This window comes from Protopterus annectens, chromosome 16.part0 (assembly GCF_019279795.1).
Source record: "Protopterus annectens isolate FY-2018-M chromosome 16.part0, PAN1.0, whole genome shotgun sequence".
In the NCBI taxonomy this organism is placed as follows: Eukaryota; Metazoa; Chordata; order Ceratodontiformes; family Protopteridae; genus Protopterus; species Protopterus annectens.
This window is the reverse complement of record NC_056750.1, coordinates 387,749,971-387,770,989: the sequence shown is the minus strand read 5'-3', so window position 1 is coordinate 387,770,989 and position 21,019 is coordinate 387,749,971. Positions and strand designations below refer to the sequence as shown.

General features: G+C 43.9%; 1 protein-coding gene across 7 annotated transcripts in view; it reads right to left on the bottom strand.

Annotated features, from left to right (window-relative positions):
• Positions 1 to 21,019, bottom strand: part of LOC122790699 (dual specificity testis-specific protein kinase 1-like) — a 1,196,153-nt gene that overhangs the window by 48,273 nt on the left and 1,126,861 nt on the right. The gene's annotated exons all lie outside the window — the stretch shown is intronic.

Here is a 21,019-nt window from a genome sequence, read left to right as displayed (position 1 = left end):
TGACCCATTACTCACCAATTAAACTGTAATATTCATCATTATAAACAATTCTCATCATTACATGTTAATTGAATAACAAATAATTAACTAATTCACTGTTTAAATACTAAAACATAAAACATAAATACTTCAAAAATTCACTTAAAAATATATGAACACAATTTTAAAATATAAGATAAAGACACCACAGCATTCAAACTTGAAAATCTATATGCATTTAAAACAATTTGCCACTACAACTCCCTCTTTTCCAATAATTCAGACCAGGGACCTCCCCTCGGACTTTTATCCACCCTTTCCACTACAAAAAATAAACATTTGGGAGAAGAAAATCTTGCTATATGCTTATATAATACATCTGTAAATTTCATTATATCCCTTATATGCTCATAGATCCATTCCTTTAACTTCCTTTTTGTCTTACCCACATGAAATGATGGACATTGTTGTTATTTAGGTATATAAACTACTTTCTTAGAGCTACAGTTAAAACTGCCCTTAACTTTGACCCTTTGCTCTTGCAAGGTAAGAGTTAACAACCAAAACAAAAGGGCATTGAGAACTGGAACCACATTTAAAAGTGCCCTTTTTACCTGCAGAATTCAAACTCATAAAATCCATGCCCTGTTCCAAAAAGTTTTTAAAAACATTTACCTCTCCTAAATACTATAGAAAGTTTTACACCCACCTTTCCAAATAATTCATTATTTAAAAATAACAAACCCCAATCTTTCTCTAAAATATTCCTAATAGGGACACTGTCGAGGATATATGTCATAACCATGGTTTTATTATACCTATTGTCATCATCCACAGTCTGTTTAACACACTTAATACCATGTACAGCTATTAAGTGCAAAAAGTCCCCATTCTTATCTTAGTTATCACTTCCATCACAATGGGACACACAAACCCCAAAGGGTATTCCCTGTTAATAAACATATTTCATAATTTATCACATTCCCTGAAAAATGTGTCCTGTTCTAAAACCATCTTTCCAGTTTAACAAATTGTCCTTTAACTATAGACATCTTTTGATGCCTAAGGTGGCAACTAATGTAATGAAGAAAATAATTAGAATAAGTAACCTTTCTAAAAATGTTCTGACACCAACCTGTGATGTTTAAAATCCTTCTTGATCAAAACATCCAAATAATTGATTGAACTTTTGTCTTTTATCATAGTAAATTTCAAAAAAATTGTAGTTGTATTAATATATTCAAAATATTTATCAATTCTAGATTGTGTGTCATGCCAAATAATAAAGATATATTTTAAAAACCTAGTGTAAAAAACCCATGACTCCATAAACAGACTATTAAAAACAAATGTATTTTCTCACTTTGCCATAACTATATTGGCAAAAAGAGGTATACAAATAGCCCCCATCACCACCCTCATCTTCTGATGAAAATATTGATTTTCAAAACATAAATAATTATAGCTCAAGACTATGTCCATTAAATTTGCCACAGTTTTTTTCCTCTCTCTCCTCGAGGCTCATGTCCTCAATTAAAAATTCATAAAAATACTCTAAACGTGAACTGTGGGGTATAACTATAAATAAATCTTTCACATCAATAGTAATACATATTACATTATCATAATAAATCACATTCCCAAATTTTGATAAAAAATACCATGAATCCTTACAAAGATAAGAAAGCAAATCCATCCCATCTTTTCATCTAAAATCCAAACAATTAGTGGATGGGTACATTTAGAACATGTAGCATCCACAATAGGATGAAGTGGAGGGTTAATCTGGTCATTATGTATTTTGGTATGTAAAAGGGATTGATTAACACCAAGTAAATGATAAACAATTTCCATAATTTGCCCTTGCATAACCATATCAAAAAGGTAAGCTATTTTTTGATAAGCTACTACCTCATTTTAGACACTTCTTCATAAGACTCATCATATAATAACGCAAACATTTTTTTAACAAAATCAGTCTTGTTCATAATAACCATCCCCCCTCCTTTATCAGGTTTCATATCTGATACCTCCTTATAAAAACATAATTCATATAAAAGTTCCCATTCTTGAAGTAGACATATTATACAAGAGTATGAAGCCAGTTTACTCAACAATTATCTAATATCTAGATTGCAAACTTTGTAAAAATTTTGCAAAAAGGGATACAGGAGTTGGATAAATACACTAGGTCTCCTTAATTCATAATTTTCATCAAAAAATGGGGTAAAAATTCAATTTCTTAATATATAATTTCAAATCAATCAAACTGTCAAAATCAACACCCTCCTAGCAGAGACAAAAGAAAAAAGTACAGTTGTGTACACTTACCATAAATGTAGATGTTCGAGTGTATTCACTGTTGCAGTCCTAACAAATGGGTTATCCAGCTCCTAGTAGCCCTCAGTCGGCCAGAATACCAAAGGTAAGTAAAAATGACATTGGTTGCCATCGGCTGTAAAGGACGTCAGGGTGTCCGATACAAAAGGAGGCAGCCAACGTCACTTCCTCAGTCTTTCTTGCCATAACAGTCAGGACGCCCCAGAAAATAAGGCTTAAACCAAAAACCAATTTGACAAATAACAAATTAAGCCTATACTTTAGGAAAAGAGAATAGGAGAGGACCACAAAAAAGGGGGAAGGAGGGAGGGAAACCAGGATTGCAACAGTGAATACACTCGAACATCTACATTTATGGTAAGTGTACACAACTGTACTATGTTCATCATGTTTCACTGTTGCAGTCCTAACAAATGGGTTGATTACCAAAGCCCAGAGAAAAAAGGGGGGAGGAACCAACAACATCAAGGGTTGGAGATAATGCCCTGCAACAACGCAGTGACAAACCCTGCCCTGGCTTTGGAAAACAGAGGCAAATTATAATGCTTTGTGAAAGTGTGAACAGAAGCCCATTTGGCAGCTTCCAAAATGTCTTTAGTAGGGACACCCCTTAGAAAGGCTGCAGCTTTGCCATGAAAGGAATAACAAAAGGTAATGCAATGTGCAATTTATTTAGAAATGGTTTGCTTAGAAATAGCCTTGCCCTGGGCTCCAAGGGCAAAACTGACCAATAACTCTACTGATTTCTGAAGGTTCTTAGTCCTCTCCAGGTAAAACCTGAACTGTCTGTGCACATCAGGAGAATGAAGGATCCTTTCACCTCTACTGCGAGGATTAGGAAAGAAGGTAGGAAGGTGTATGGACTGATTAAGAGTCAGGCTGGAAACCACCTTAGGCATAAAGGAGGGATAAGTCCTCAGAGAGAGACTATCTGCATGGAAAATAAGAAAAGACTCCACGGCCATCAAAGCTTGCAGCTCTGAAACCCTCCTTGCTGAAGGTATAGCCAAGAGGAAGGCAGTCTTCCAAGAGAGAAACTTTAAATCTGTAGAGGCAGCTGGCTCAAAAGGAGGAAAAGTGGGTTTCTCCAGAACAAAATTAAAATCCCAGGCTGGAGTAGGTGCTCTTCTGGGAGGTTTTAAATTGCAAGCACCTCTGAGAAAAATTTTCATCAGGGGATGAGAGAAAATGGACTGTTCAAGAGAACAACGAGCAGAGATGGCTGAAGCATGGATCCTGATAGAGGAAAAAGAGAGAACACCCTGAAGCAAATCAGCCAGGTATTCCAGGATCACAGGAAGGGTAGAAAGAGAAGTAGACTCCCCTCTAGCCTGCATCCATTGAGAGAACTTTTCCCATTTGCCAGCATAGGATTTCCTAGTGCTAGGCCTCCTGGCCTCCCTCAGCACATCAACCACATGTTGGGAAAGAGAGGAAGAAAGAGAAAGAGTCATACAATGAGCCATGCTGCCAAATGGAGAGACTGAAGATGAGGACGTAGAATGTTTCCCCTTTCCTGTACCAAAAGATCTGGCTTCAGAGGAAGATGCCAAGGAGGAAGATGGGAGAGACTGCGAAGCAGCAGATACCAATGCTGTCTGGGCCAGTCCGTTGCTATGAGAATAGTCCTTGGACGTTCATCCCTGATCTTCACTAATACTTTGGGAAGAAGAGGAAGAGGAGGGAAGGCGTACACTGATAGCAACGTCCAAGGGAAGGAGAGGGCATCCACTTTCCATGCTCGGCTGTGCTGCTGTCTGGTGCAAAAGAGAGGTAGCAGATGGTTGTCTGGGGAGAAGAAAAGATCCACCTGAGGAGTGCCCCAACATTGAATGATGCTGTAAAAGACTGTTCTGTTCAGCTGCCACTCATGAGGATCCAGGGTTTGCCTGCTCAACTGGTCTGACAAAACATTAAGCCTTCCTGGAAGAAACTGAGCTAGGAGATGGAGGTCCAGGGGTGCTGCCATGGACCAAAGATTCATGCTTTGCCTGCACAGGGGGTAAGACTGAGTCCCTCCCTGCCTGTTGATGTACCACATGACTGTGGTGTTGTCTGTCCTGACAAGCAGGGTCCCTGGAGAAAGAAGATGCTTGAAAGCTAGTAAGGCCTGCTGAACTGCAATCAACTCTTTTAGATTTATGTGCAGGTGCATCTGCTGGGTGTTCCAATGTCCCTGTATGCATCTGCCATCCAGGTGTGCTCCCCAGGCATAGTCCGATGCATCCGTAGTCAGAAGTTGAGTAGAAAGAGGTGTCCGAAAAGGCATGCCTTTGTTTTGTAGACAGGCTGTTGCCCACCATAGAAACTTCACCTGCAGAGATGGAAGCAGAGGAATCATCATATCCAGGTCCTCTGCGTGTTGACACCAAATGTTCTTGAGGTACCATTGCAATTTCCTCATATGCAGTCTTGCATATGGAATCATGAGAATACAAGATGCCAGGAATCCCAAAACTTGCAGGTATTTCCTTGCAGGGAGCTGGGAGAGGCTTGCCAAGTCCTTGAAGTAAACTGAAAGGGTTGTCTGCTTCTCCTGGGTGAGATATATCATCCAGGCGGCTGTGTTCAGACTCACTCCCAGGAATGTTATCTCCTTGGATGGTACCATTTTAGATTTTTCCACATTGAGAGTGTAACCCAGGGAAGAGAGAAGCGTCTTTACGAATTCCAGATCCTTTAATAGCTGTTCCTGAGAACTTGCTTGAATCAGACAGTTGTCCAAGTATGGGTAAATCTGAATTTTCTTCTGCCTGCAAAAAGCAATGACTGGGGCCAGGGACTTTGTGAAGACTCTGGGAGCAGTAGATAAGCCAATGGGCAGCTCAGAGAATCAGTAATGTAGCCCACCCACTCTGAAATGAAGGTACTGCCTGCAACTTTCCCTGATAGGAATGTGCAGATAAGCCTCTTTGAGATCCAAGGTTACCAGCCAGGAATCCTTTTCTAGCAGTGGTAGTAACTGATGCAGAGTGAGCATTTTGAACTTTGGAATTACTAGAAAAGAGTTCAGAATGGAAAGATCCAGGATAGGATGCCAGGTGCTTTCTTTTTTTGGATCTAGGAAAAGCCTGGAATAAAAGCCTACCTGCTGAGCAGGAATTGATTCTTTTGCTCCCAGATGATACAGAGACAAAATTCGTTTTTCTACTTCTGCCCTTTGGTTTGGAGGAATGTCCGGGGAACCCCTTGGGAGCTGGACAGGTGCAGAAAGAAAACTTGTGCCCTAGGGACAGCGTTCTGAGCACCCATTTGTCGTCTGTGATAGTGGCTCAGACATCTGCAAAAAGGGCCAACCTTCCCCCAAAGGACTCTCCCGGCAAGCAAGAAAAGGCAGAAGTTGTAAAAAGTCATTGAGAGTGTTTTGATTGAGATGCAGGCTTGGAGCTTTCCTCTTTAGAAGTGGAAGCTTGCCAATGCCTAGACCTTTGAGGGGTAGCCCCCTGCCCCCTAGAAGATTTGTAACCTCTAGTCCTGGAACGGTTCTGTCTGCTGGTATGAGGAAAGGTCCAACTCTTGGAAGGGTAATTCCTGCTAAAGTGAGGGGGTTGAACTTGCAGAAAATCCTTAACAGTTTGCATGGACTTGGCCTTATCCTCCATCTTCTTTAGTACCTCCTCTGCTTTGCTGCCAAAAAGACTGTCTTTATGCAAAGGTACATCCAAAAGCTTAGCCTTGACAGGTTCTGGAAGAGGCTGTTCTCTGAGCCAAGCATGCCTTCTAGTAACAGATCCAGTAGCCGTAGCCCTGCTGGAGGCCTCAAGTATGTCAAAATCACAATGCAAAGAAAGCTTATTGACCAGACTAGCGGAATTCAGTAAATCCTGCATGTCCTTACTCTCTGCCAAAAGAGGTGCACTTGCTATCCTAGACTTAATAGTCTCCAAGGTGTGCTGTTGGTACTTCAGCATATGAAAAATACAATTGATAGCCCTAATAGCTAGGGTGGCAGAGGTATAAACCTTCTTGCCCCACCTATCTAAGTTCCTAGACTCCCTGTCAGAGGGAACAGGATTCCTGGTAACAGTGGCCTTAACTCCTTTACGGCCCTGAAAAATAACCTCTGGATCCGCCAACGGATTCCTGAAAAGAAACATATGAGAATCAGGGACTCTGTAGTACCTGTCAAGTTTCCTGGGAGCAGGAGGAACTGAATTTGGAGACAAGGAATTTTCCAGAAAAACATCATCAACAATTTCCACCAGATGGGAAATAGCAAGAGGCTTATGCTGAGGTAAATCTAGAAACTCCCTAATCTGCTTCTTGGATTGGGGATAATTGTGACTTTCCCATTTAAAATGTTCTCTGAGGGTATTTAAAGTATCACCAAAAGAGAAATCCTCTGGAGGAGAGGCCGAAGGGATGGACTCCTCTGCAGCTGATTCCTCAAAAGGAGAAAAAAAACTGAGAAAATTCCTCTTCACCAGCAGAAATGTTGGAAGAATCAGAACCTGAGCAGTGCAAAGTCTCAGGAGAAACATCCCTACTCCTTTTAGAAGGAGGAGGCTGAAAACCCCTAATAAGAGTCAACAAATCATTAGCCATTTTAACCATTTGGGACTGAGGGGAATGAGAAGATGCTGGAGCCTGCCTTTTCACAGGCTTACGAATGGAAGATTTACCTGCAAGCCTGAAGGACTCGGGAGGCCTGGCAACTGCCGAAGTTGCAGCAGAGGTAGAAGGAAGAAGTTTGCTGTCAGAACACAAAATGGAGGCCTCGGACACCAGAGTCAGCTTAGCAGCTCTGGCTCCAGCAGAAGAGGTGACCGGCGACAGGTCAGAAGGCAAAACAGAGGCCGAAAGTCTAAGGGACTCCGACTCAATCAAGGCCTGCAGTTGTACATCTGTGGACTGCAGGGACTGCAAAGGTGTCTCACTGGCTACCGCCTGACTGACGACCAAGTTATCCTCATCCAAGGGCTTAGCTTTCTGAGGCCTGTCATGGTCCTTATCCTTATGTTTCTTCAGAACATCCGAAGCCTGAAGATCGGCAGACGCCATACCAACGAACTTAGGCCAAACTCCAAAATGCCTAGCCAAAATCTTAGCCCGACGATGGATAGTACGTGGATTAAAGGAGGCACAGAGATCACACTCTGGAACGTTGTGGTTAAGGCCTAAACAAATAATGCAATAGGAATGAAAATTCCTATGGGGAATCTGCTTTCCACAGGTAAGGCAATTATTAACTTGTTCTGACATTCGTTAAGGCAAGAAAAGAGTATCCCCAATGGGGTACTTAGCTGTAGTAGACCATCTCTTGTTGTCGGAAACCAACAAAGGTAAATTGCCTACCGGCACTCGTGCATGAAAAGCTTCTGCTACAGGCTCTGCGGCAAGGAAGACTGAGGAAGTGACGTTGGCTGCCTCCTTTTGTATCGGATGCCCTGATGTCCTTTACAACTGACAGCAACCAACGTCATTTTTACTTACCTTTGGTATTCTGGCTGACTGAGGGCTACCGGGAGCCAGATAACCCATTTGTTAGGACTGCAACAGTGAAACACGATGAACATACTCTTTCCCACAAATGAACAACAACCTGGTTAATATCTATATAACTGAAATTATATACTTTAAAATCACCATTACTATTAACAGCACTGTTGACTTGTTTATCAAAGTTCTCCAACTCAAATGCACTCCCAATTGTTGGCCTTGACAAATCTCCTCAATCTCCCCTTCCCCTCCATGCCTGGGGTTGCACAGATTGTAAATTATCCAGTGAGGGCTGTTTTTTCCTTCCCCTCTGATTCTCCAAGAACTTGGATCTTCATAGGGGAGGAAAATCTAAAGGGGGTAACATCAAACCCTTCTCAAGTGCTATCACCTAGAATAAACTTGACAATTAATGTCTATAAGCCCCCCCCCCAAGTCACACTCAGCATAATCAACCTCGAAGGATTGTGGAAAAGTGGTTTAGCATATGCTTTTTCATAGGCATAATCAACTTGATCTCTCTATAACTTCTTTTCCTTTTTAGCAATTACCTCATCAAATGGGTCTGCTTCTAATGATCGACCGTTACATAGCTGACTTTCAGACAACCAAGATGAAAAGAATGAAATTGCAGAAACCCAAACAGCAACTTTTTACAAGGGCAAGTATTAACACTTGGCCAACTGTTAATGAATCTAACGCCGAGGTAAGTATAAACCACCTAGGTGGGTGGCTATGCTCCCCACACCCCACCAATATGGAGGGCTGTACCCATCACACCCCCCCAACTAAATATACCAACTCCAGGATTGCACTACAATGGAGAACAGGGCATGTCAGCCAAGTCTTTACTCACCCTCTTAAACAGTTGCCATTTGGGTTTCTGCAGTTTTGTTTTTTTCGTCTTGGTTATTTGAAAGTCGGCTATGTGACAGTCCATCATTAAAAGGAGATGCCATCAAATACTTTGTCCACATGTTTGAAAATAATGTGGCACCTGCTCAAACCCACTCAACCTTAGACAACACCAAGCAATATGTTCTTAACTACCCAGGACACCCTAATCACATACCCAACATAGCAGATCTATATTTGGGAACATCCTTCTTGATCTTTGCAGAGAACAAATATTCTAAATCTCTTAAAGTTTGTTGCATATCATGAAATTGGCAGAGCTGTAGTATTCACTATACTTACATATAATATTACTTAGCAATCTTGTTTAAGCTTCTGCCTGATCTGAGAAGTAATATCTCTCAAGGCTTTATATACTTGACTACTCTAACCGCTCACCATAGGGTTATGTCTTGATGCTTCAATGTCATCATTACCAAGCCAAGGGTGTTGTATTAAGGAAGTTATTCATTTCCATTTGCATAGCTGTAATCACTAGCCCTGCATATTCTAGAGCTGCAATCCATAATTTAAGCCATACATGTGATGCACTCGAGCCCAGGCTGCCATCTGCCATCCGATTACAACTGCTCCAAGAAAAGAATATGTGTTCATCTGCCCCTATCCTCCATCTTCCCTTGCAGACCTGAACTACTATAATTAATAAGCAATATCAAATTCAACCACTGCTACACCATTGCCCTCATTATCACTTTTCTGGTAATATCAAATTCAACCACTGCTACACCATTGCCCTTATTATCACATTTCTGGTAATATCAAATTCAACCACTGCTACACCACTGTCCTCATGATCACATTTGTGGTACATCAGATTCAGCCACCGCTACACCATTGCCCTTGTTATCACATTTCTGGTAATATCAAATTCAACCAGCGCTACACCACTGTCCTCATTATCACATTTCTGGAAATATCAAATTCAACCAGCGCTACACCACTGTCCTCGTTATCACATTTCTGAAAATACTCATTACCACATTCATAAACATATAGAGATTAATTTTCCCTTCCAAACATATGACCATACTGGTATTTTAACAAATTAGTCAAGATCAAAGACAATTAAATATGCCAAACTACCTAGGAAACATTCTAAGCATTTAAGATCAGAAATCAGAACTGCATAGGTCCTCACCAGATTAACCAGAAATGCATGCTCAGTTGTAATAAAAGTGCTGTCTATCTAGGGCCTAGATTTAACATCTACTACATTAATAAGTACTATGCAAACTTCCTGGTATATTAGTTCAAAAGTCAGAATGAGCCATGATGTTATAATAGCCCCCCACTTGTTTTCCTAACCTAAGAGGTTTCAGAGCCGAGACGTACATCTCACTTCTTTAACATGAGTAACTATATTCCAGTCTCCCATAAATCTTGCCAGACCTCCCATAAATATGACCATCACCCGGCCTCAACTCAGAGCAAACTCTATTTGTGAGGTACATGATGGGAAATAATATAAACTAAAATATGCATTGCCACAATATACTGTTTGATTTTTGCACAATAATATGATCATATTTAAAACATCATCTATAATTAAAATACAGGATCCATAAGTTAAAAGCATCACTTCTTTATACCTTGTTCCCAGGAATACTAAAGTCACACTATATACCCAATAGCTTTTGAATAATGCCTCATGCTCCTGCTGGTCCAAATTAATTTTGTTGCAACTGAACTATCCAAGGTTTCAATTTCCTTAAATAACCCCATAACTCTATTTCTTTTTATATGTTAGTTGGTCCCTGTAAACCAATCATCCTCACATATCCAGCTTCACATTTAAGTCTCAAACGCATTACATTCTGGTTATGATCAGAGACTCTCGCTCTCTCTGACTCTCACTGAAACATATTTTTCTTCTTTTCATTTTTTTTTGTGTTGTGTTTTTTTTTCATTCTTTCTATTTTTGCCATTTGAACACATTTTTTTTACTTATTCCTAATCTGCTGGGTTTCCACCTGTGTTCCTGCTGGACAGGGACATAGGGTGCTGACTTGTCTAAACATGGGCTAAACTCTTGGCTACGCTTATAAGGGCCTCAGAGCCAATAGCCTAGTAACCTCCTATGATCCTATGCTCTTGCTTCTAACTGTCCAACAACTGCCTGTGGCTACCTTCCCTATACTAAATCCTTGCCCTTGTCTAACTACATTCATAAGCTAATACTAATTGTTGACTGGGTTGACCTAGCTACCACAAATCTCTTTACTTACTACCCCTTTCCAGAAGGGATTGAGAGGACAAACCTAAGGTGAACTTTGCCCTTCATTATTTCCCTATATGCCATTCTCCCTCTATCCATTTTATTTCTGAGATATCACATGTTACATTACACAAGAAATTGTATCCAAGACCACTAAACACGATCAAACATGAACAGATATCTATAAAATACCATTAATTTCAATTTACAATATTAATTTATATTGCACATTAATTCACTCTGTAAACTAGCTTATAATTTTATTTTATTTTATTTATTTTACATTTGGTTACTAGGAAAGTCTGACTGGATATGAGTCCTTTTTCAGTGGAGGCCCTGAGAGAAAAGCTCCACAAATAACATTTACACAAACAATAATAGTTGATAATGTAAATTCACAGTGCAGTATATTTATTACAAGTAGCATTCATTTAACATATGTCAAAAAATATATTGTAGCTTCAACAATTAGACATCTTAGTTTCAACAGAAAGTTGATGTTACATTTTTCTGCTGTCATTAGGTACAGCAAGGGGAAGATACAGGTAGCTATAATTACAAGAAATACGAGTAGAGCAGTGTGGGGTGAAGGTGTGATTGATGAGTACAGAAAAGGAGATAAAGTGCCAGAAGGGAGGGTTCTAGTATTGGTCAGTGCTGTCTCAGTTACAAAGCCAGGAGTTCAACAAATGTGATTTTAAGGACTTTTTAAATCCATTGTTTGGCTATAGTGTTAGAGTAGAGGATTGAACTGGCAGCATTATTATCTTTAGTTACCTTGAGGAGAAATTTGTTAGTGGAGTAAAGGTTTCTGGTACAAGAGTAAGGAGTTATCAGGTCTTGTAGTGAAGGGTTTTTCTGAGGATGATGTAGAATTTTATGTGCCAGGGTAGGTTGGTTGTAAAGTAGTAGGTGGGTAAGTTTAAGCCATTTGAACTGTTTGAGAGCAAGATAGTGGTGTGATCTGTGGGAACAGTTAGTAGCGAATTTGGCAATTTTATTATAGCAGGCTTCAAGTTTGGATAAGGCAGACTTTCTAAGGTTGGTGAGGATTGCAGAGGCATACAGTAGTGTACAGATGAGATGTATGCGAGCAATAGTGGCCCTAGCAGTGTTTGTTAAAAACTGTGTATTTCTATACAGAGTACTTAGTTTTTTATGGACTACCTTTACAGTGAGAGAGGTATGAATATTGAATTTCATGCTACAGTCGATTACAGCCCCGAGAAGCTTAGCGTGGGTAATAAGAAGTTATGTACTCACCATAACGTTCCATCTGAGTAGGTGACTTCATTTGGATGCAACCTGTGGGTATCGGATCCGATATCAGATCCGAGCCGGCAGTTCAAAAGCTTTAGGATCTGAGCTCCTAGCTCCTCCCTCTACCCATAACCCCTTGCCAAGCCCTGACTGACCTCAGATTGAGTTTGCCGTGTAAACCAGACTCCTGGGAAACCAGGACTAATATTGCTAATAAGGTCAAGGGGGTGGAAGGGGGGATGGCTGCATCCAAATGAAGTCATCTACTCAGATGGAACGTTATGGTGAGTACATAACTTCTTAATCTGAAGTAGGCAGACTTCATTTGTCTGCAACCTGTGGGACAGAGTCCCCAGCTACCTAAACCTTGGGCGGCCGTCATGGAAGGATGTTCCGGAGCACAGCAGAGCCAAAGGATGCTCTCCCTCTGGAAACAACATCCACTTTATAATGCGAGATGAAAGTATGAGATGAAGTCCAAGTGGCTGCTGCACAGATATCATCCAAAGGCACTCTAGACTTAAAAGTAGCAGACGTGGATACTGCCCTGGTAGAATGCGCTGTAATTCTCTGAGGCGGTGGCCTTCCTGAGGTGTCATAAGCCTGCAAGATACAGTTAGAAATCCACTTCGACAGGGTAACCTTAGAGACTGCCTTACCCAGTGCGAATTTTGCAAAGGAGACGAACAGTTGATCGGATTTCCTATGACCAGCTGTTCTGTGAATATTGAAGCGCAGCTGCCTGTGAACATCTAAATAATGTAATTTATATTCTCCTTTGTTTTTATAGTTGGGGAAAAAAACTGGCAAATTAATCGATTGGTTGATATTGGATTCTGAAGAGACCTTCGGTAGAAATGAAGGATTGGTCCTGAGGAATACCCTATCTGGAAAAAAGGAAAGATATGGTGGTTTGACACACAAAGCCTGGAGTTCAGAAACCCTTCTAGCCTATGTAATGGCTACTAAGAAGGCAGTTTTCCATGAAAGGTATTTTAAATCCACAGAGGCTGCAGGCTCAAAAGGAGGAGAGGTTAGGGCCTGCAGAACTAGAGATAATCCCAAGGTGGTATAGCTTCCTTAACCAGAGGCCTCAAGAGAAATGCACCTTTGAGGAAGGTTTTGCAAATTTTTGCAGCCATGAGAGGTGTTTTGTCAAGACCCACATGGTAATGGGAAATGGCTGCCATCTGAACTTTCACCGTGGAAGAGCTTGCTCCTTGCTGAAAAAGGTCTGTCAAGAAGTCCAGTACCGCCGAAAGTGGTGCAGAAAAGGGGTCAAGGTTATTAAGTTCTGCCCAAATAGAAAACCTCTTCCATTTGCTTCGATAAACCTTCCTAGTGGAAGGTTTATGGGCCGCCACTAAGATGGCTTTCACAGGTGACGAGATACCGGGAGTCCTTATCAGGGATGGAATTGGAGCAGCCAGGCTGTCAACTTCAGGGTGTGAAGGTTCGGAGTTGGAAGCCCATGAAGGTGAGAGATGAGATCCGGAATCGGATCTAGAATCCAGGGAGGATTTACTCTGTGAGACCACACAAAGGGGAACCAAGGTTGACAAGGCCAGAACGGGGCAATGAGAATCATTTTTCTCCCCAAGCTGTTGGCTTTCTGCAAAAGTTTCTGCTTTAGAGGCAGTGGAGGGTAAGCGTAAAGGAGACCGGGAGGCCAAGCATGCACCAGTGCATCTCTCGGGGATTCCCTGAACGGGGGAAATAGAGCGAAGAAACTGTCGCATTTGGCGTTTGAGGGAGAAGCAAAAAGATCGCAACAGGGTTGCCCCCAGGCGGCAAAAATCTGCTTCGCTACTAGAGTGTTGAGAGACCATTCATGAGGGGAAAGAATGGTGCGACTGAGCTTGTCCGCCAGGATGTTGGATCTTCCCGGAATGTGCGTTGCCACAAGAAAGTGATTGGTGGAGATTGCCCATTCCCAGACTCTCATGGCCTCTCGACAAAGGGGATAGGACTTGGTTCCTCCCTGTTTGTTGATGTACCAGACTACTGACATGTTGTCCATCTGGATAGCAATAGTCCCTGCAGGGAGAAGGCTGTGTAGTGCTTGCAACGCTAATAGCACCGCCCTCATCTCCAGGACATTTATATGCAGTGAGGTCTCGGAACTGTTCCACGTGCCTTGGACAATTTTTCTCACTGAATGCCCCCCCCCCACCCGAAGCCCCGAAGCGAGAAGCGTCCATGGTCATCGTGGCTATTGGGAACGCAGCACAGAAAGGTCTCCCTGTTAGGAGATCCATTGACTGGAGCCACCAAAGAAGGGAGCTCCTGCATGCCTTGCTGATAGCTATCGGGCTGCTGAGAGGGAAGTAGAGTGGGGACCATTGGACCTGGAGGGTCCATTGAAGAATCCGCATGTGAAGTCGAGCATGAAGAAGAAGCGGAATGGCTGCCGCCATTGAACCCAGGGCCCTCAGGACCGAAGCTGCCATCAGAGCAGGACGTAAGATGGCCGTGACATGACACCTCAGGTTGGACAGTCGATCCGTAGTAAGGAAGGCCCGCATTTTTCTTGTGTCCAATCTTCCTCCTATAAAGTCTATAAGCTGTGTGGGGGCCAGTGAAGACTTCTCTTTGTTTATGGTGATGCCCAGCCGAGGAGCCATGTGAAGGAAATAGTCCGTGGCTGAGCACAGCAGATGCCTTGATGACGCCGTTAGGAGCCAGTCGTCCAGGTAAGGAAACACCTGAATTCCCTGGAGTCTCAGGTGGGCCGCTACCACTGCTAGTACTTTGGTAAACACCCTGGGGGCAGAGGTGAGACCAAAGGGAAGGACCCTGAACTGGTAGTGACTGGCTCCCAGCCGGAAGCGAAGGAACCTCCTGGACCGTCTGTCCATGAGAATGTGGTAGTACGCTTCCTTGAGGTCTATAGAGCACATCCAGTCATTCTCCTGCAAAAGGGGTAGGATAGATTGTAAGGTGACCAGCCGGAATTTTTGCTTGGTTACCAACAGGTTCAGTTGTGACAGATCTAGAATCGGTCTTAAGTCCCCCGTCTTCTTTGGCACCAAGAAGAACCTGGAGTAAAACCCTGATCCAGTCTGATCTCGGGGGATGCGCTGAATGGCTCTTTTTGTTAGCAGCTGCGCGATCTAGATAGCTGCTCCCTCCCTTTGATCGGGTGGTACATCGGGGAGGCTTCGGAATCTGGGTATTTTGTGAAAGGGGATTGAATAGCCTCTGGATATCACCCAAAGCACCCAACGATCTGACGTGATTGACTCCCATGTTGTCAGGTGCTTCGAAAACTGCCCCCTGACCGCCTCCAGAGATGGGCGGCCGGGCAACCCTTCAGGTTTGCTGCATGGGTCTGTCAGAGAAAGGTTCTCTGGACCCAAAGTTCCTAGGAGCCCCTCTGCCTCTAGGACGGCGACCTCCCTGTCCTCCTCTGCCACGGAAGGACTGGTTGTCCGGAGCAGGTTGGGATTGCTGCGATTTCTGGAACCACATCTTCTTTTGTCCCTTTTGGTTCTTTGAGAAGGACCTCTGGGGAGCTGAGAAGCGGACTCCGACGGCAGACAGCGTCTTCCCGTCCTTTTCACTCTGGACCAGCGTTTCCCGGACTGTTTTGCCAAAAAGGGCAGAACCATCGAAGGGGGCATTTGCGAAGGTCGCTTTGAAGGGCTCTGCGAAGTCACAGTGGCGGAGCCAGGCCTGACGCCTCATGACGAGGCCCGCTCCGCTAGCTCTAGCGGCTCCCTCAGTTGCGTGAGAAAGTAGCCGCATAGAAGTATTTGAAACCGCTCTGAGAGTGGCCATACGGGTGGAGTACACGTGTTTGTCCTCCGCCGACATGGACTCTGGGGGGGATGCAGCGTACTCTTTAATCAGGTCTCGTTGCATCCTTATGACATGTGCCATGTAGTTCAGCGCTCTCAAAGAGAAGGTTGCTGAACTAAAGACTCGCTTCCCAATGCGATCCATCGAGCAGGACTCTTTGCTCGGGGGATGCATAGAGGGACTCTCCTGAGCTAACTCCCTCTTTGTGGCTGCAGCCATCATCATGGCATCTACTGGGGGTCCCTTACTCCAATGAGTGCGGTCTGCAGGGGGACTAAGTATACGATCCGGGCGTTTCGGAACTGGCTCAATGGTGTACGGGTCCTTCCACGCTCTGGTGGAAATAAGGTCCACCAGAGGATCAGCAGGAGGGGACACCCAAGAGGTAGATGGGCCCGCCTCAAATGCCTCCAAGAACACAGACTCGTCTGAGGAGGCCTTGGGGGCAGACCACCCCCCCCGATCCTTAACATTTCCATGATGTCTCCAAATGAGACATCCTCTGGGGGTGATCTTGGGGAGCCCTCCCCTTCATCCAAGTCTGTGTCTTCAGTGATGGACTCAGGGGAGTCCACGTGCCTCCTCTTACACTTGCGCTTGCGAGGCACTTCCTCAGGGGGACTGTCCGAGGAGTCCTCGCCAGCACCCAGATGTTCCAAGGGAACTACTTGGGACATTGAGGCGGGCTGTCCCTGGGACCGGCTGATGGGATCCTGGCCCAGCTGCGAGGGAGTGCGGGGTGGAGCTGCGGCAGGGACCGGGGGTCCGGAGGTCCTCAACAGCGTCCTTTCCACCACGTCGAAGGCCGAGGGGGAGCCGATCTCTCTAAGCCCCGAGAGCCGACCCCCACTCGGATCCGACGCATGGATCAGAGCCGGCGCCGAGACTGTCGGATCCGAGAGACCGGTGCGCTCCGACCTGGATGGAGCCGAAGACACACCAGCTCCCTCGGATCCGAGGCTCGGCCCCCGGCTCCGAGAGGTCGGGTCTGAAGTACCCGAAGCACTCAAGGGATGGATCGGATCCAAGGTGCGCCGACCACCAATTGGATCCGAACCACCCCCGGATCCAACTCTGCCCGGCTCTGACAGCTCCGAACCCGGGAGTCGGGTTGGAAAAGGAGCTATGGGGACAAAACATGGGGTCGAGGCCCCTCCCGGATGGGGGGGGCCAGGAGCACTCCCATCTGCATCTGGGCCTGGATGAAACGCCTCATCATCCAGTCCATATCCGCTTCAGACATAGAGAAGGTGGACCTAGATGAGGCCACCGAGGCGGACCTAGAATGCCGCCTCGGTGACCTCGAAGCAGGACCAGTCTCCATCTCCTTGGGTCCAGAAGAGAACCGGGGAGAGTGGAGATGAGAATGAGGAGAGCAAGAAGCCACAGGAGAGGCCCTCTTAGATGGGGGGGCCGAGACAGAGGTTTCGGCCCGCTGTTTGTGGTGCCTCTCCTTGTGTCTTTCTTTCTCTCTCCTGGTCTCCCTATCCTCCGGCTTTTTGGTGGGAGGTTGAGTCCCTGCCGGGGGAAGGGAGACTGCAGCACCCGGGGAGGGCTGCTGACTAGCAGAGGCAGAGGCCGAAGCCGATTCTGGAGGGAGAAGTCCCGCCAGAACCAACTTCGACCTCCGCTCTCTTAAGGCCCGGGGGTTGAACCCTGCACATATGGTACAACCAGATGACAGGTGTTCAACCCCCAGACATTTAACGCACCGAGTGTGGCCATCAGCTGGAGAAAGCTTGTGGCCACACTCGGTACATTTTGAGAATATAGCCTTAGGTGCCTCTGCCATAGTACACCCTAACAGGCCTAAACTAACACACACACACACACACACACACACACACACAAGACAAAAAACTACGCAAAACCTGAGAAAAGTTAAGCTAAAGGGAGGAGTAAAAGCCTAAACACACACTTTCAACTAAAAAAGTTTAAAAGAAAAATATTTTTCTGTCAGAATAACCGAATGAAATACTTGCTACCAGGAGCTCGTGAAATCCGTTGGCTACTTGAACGCGGCAAACGAAAATCTGAGGTCAGTCAGGGCTTGGCAAGGGGTTATGGGTAGAGGGAGGAGCTAGGAGCTCGGATCCTAAAGCTTTTGAACTGCCGGCTCGGATCTGATATTGGATCCGATACCCACAGGTTGCAGACAAATGAAGTCTGCCTACTTCAGATCTGGAGTTACTGAGAATAATAACATTGAATGAAAACTAACAAGGATTCTTAACACAGGTAAAGCCAAGGCAACTATCTCACAGTAATATCACTGTACTGTAACATAAAAACAGTGCATCCTGTATGAAAAATCATCTCTACTTTTTTTTTTTTAAAATCAGCTTTACATTTTATGGAAGACTGCTGTTTCATAATGTGGGGGGGGGGGGGTCAGAATACAGTTCATGGAAGTGCAGCAGATTGATTACTTTAAGGCACTGCTACCGCGTGAATTATGGCTGAATTACTTTTTACTAGTACATTAATGATGACATTGTAATGCTGCTTATACAAGACAAACGTGCATTGAGACATCTGTATGGTGACCTTTTCCCAAGGACATATGGCCACTTCCTTCTTTCATAATTTAGTTATATCCATTCAAAAATCCAGTATTTTTGGTGGATTATTTTAGTCCAAATAATTGTAATATGTTTGTGAAATTAAATCATTAGAAAATTTCCAAAGTAACTTTTTTTTCAGTTTTAGAGCTCTCCTAATAGCAGTATAATGTAAAAAGGTAATAACCAATGTTTAATATTTATTTAACTTAACTGCCTTTTGTGTGGACACATTTGTGAAGTGTTATGATATCTAAAAGATCTGTATCACTTCCTGATCTTTGTGTCATAACATTCAATATTTGGCCCTCAAATTCTTCGTAAGGACCTTCCCACCCTGGCTTGAAGTTGTAGCTCAGTTTGCCTTTCTGCACTCCACCAAAAACGTTAAAGGAAGTGTAGTACCTTTATTGTCATCACAAACAGGTTAATCTGAAACCTTACTTGAGCATATACAAACATGTTCTTCATTTTGGGTTGGTTCACATATCCTGGCTGCAGATTAATGCTTCTCCAGTCATAGTCTAAATATTAGTGTCTGCCTTTTAATGCTATGCTGACATACTAACATTAACACCACCCAGAAGAAGTCAGGAATAAACCAGTATTAGTAGTACATCACAGATTCCTTTTTCTTTGTTACTACGAAGCAGACGTAGACATTCAGTATTTATTATCTGTTTATTATTTACTTTATTTATTATGGCAGATCACTACAATAATGCTTTAGTTATGTCACTCCTCCTTTAAAACAGAAGGTTCAAGGACATTTATTTGTTCAAATTTCTTTTCTGAACAAAAACAAAAAATGTTTTCACTGAGGAATGTAAACCTCCTCAACCCATGCCGACTTGATCTCTAGACCACCTCTACTCATCTCCAAGCTCACTGTACCTAGAGTCATAGATAGGTACTAGGCTATCGGTCCAAGGGCTTAAGTAAGCCTAGCCAATAAGGTCCCCTGGCTTATGCCACCCAAGAAAGTTAATTTCCTGTAACCTTGTCGAGCAGAGCCAAAGAAGTGATCCCCGGGGTGTATTTCCTATTTCCCATCCACTCATCAAGATTTTTCTTGAAGAGTGCTAATGAGGAACTTTGCCTGACATAGATGGGTAGCTTTTTCCAGAGTATAGGAAGTCTCTGGGGCAGGAGTCTATCCCTCTAGCATGTCCTGTTTATTGTGGTGACAAGGTTTAGATCCCTAGAGTGTGTAGCTCATAGGGATTGGGATTTCTTAAGGTGTAGCATGTCCAACAACTCTGGGTTTAACATAGCTTTATGCATTAGGCAGAGATCTGCTCGGAGTAGGTGGTATGCTACAGAGTAAAGCTGAAGTTTTTTGAGATGGTCAGTGTAGAGCATCTGTTTGAGGCCAGTAATCCTCTTTGTGTGGTACTTCTGTGGCCTTTCCAGCTGTTGCAGATGTCTTGTGAGGTACATTCTAAAAGGGGCGTTGTACTCTATAATGGGTCTAATGAGTGCCGAATAGAGGGGAACAATGACCTCTTTTTTCCTGGATGAGAACCCTTTTGTGATGAGGTGTGCCACACAAAAGGATTTCCTGACTACTGTGGTGATGCTATCAAAGGAGAGACTACTGTCCACCTGGGTCCCAAGGTCTCTTATCACACATTTGGTGTTAAGTAGACTGACATTTATGTGGTAGTTCATGGATACAGAGTTTTTACCAAAGGGGATGACATTGCAATTTTTGGCATTGAGCTTGAGGTCATGCCTCTGACACCAGGCATCTGTCTCAGTGAGGCACTTCTGTAGGATGTCCACACCATTTGGGGACTCGACTATGGCTCTTAGTTTGCAGTCATCTGCAAACTTCGCTAGCCAGAGGCCTTCTGTGTTAGCCTGTACTTCAGAGAAGTAGATACCAAACAGGAGAGGTCCCAGGACTGAACCTTGTGGTACTCCACTTGTCACTGGTTTGAAGTTAAATTTGGAGTCTGCAACCGTTACAGTCTGGGTTCTGTCAGTGAACCAGTTGGCAACCCATCTTGTGATGTAGGGATTTATACCTAGTTTAGTGAGTTTAGCTATAATTCCAAAATGGGGATGGTATCGAAAGCCTTGGCGAGGTCAAGATAGGCTGAGTGAACCACCTTACCCTCATCTACGGCTTTGGTGACTGCCTCAAAGAAGTCAATCAGGTTCAGAAGGCATGATCTGCCTTTCACAAACCCGAACTGGGTGGGGTCCAGTGTTTGGAGGGTTCCAATGTCTTTGTTTATGAGTTCCATTATGATACATTCCATGGCCTTGCAGACCAGGCTCATCAGGCTAATAGGGAGTTAGTTCCCAGGATCAGTGGTGGCTCCCCCTTTGTGGAGTGGGATAACTGTTGCTGTGCTCCATTCAGTGGGCACAAGCCTGATGTGAGACTATGACTGAACATGGTGCTTAGGTAGGGATTCAGTTTGTTCTGAAGTTCATGTAAAACACAGCCTGGGATGTTGCCCAGTCCCATGGATGCTGTGTTTTTGGTTTTAGAGAGTCC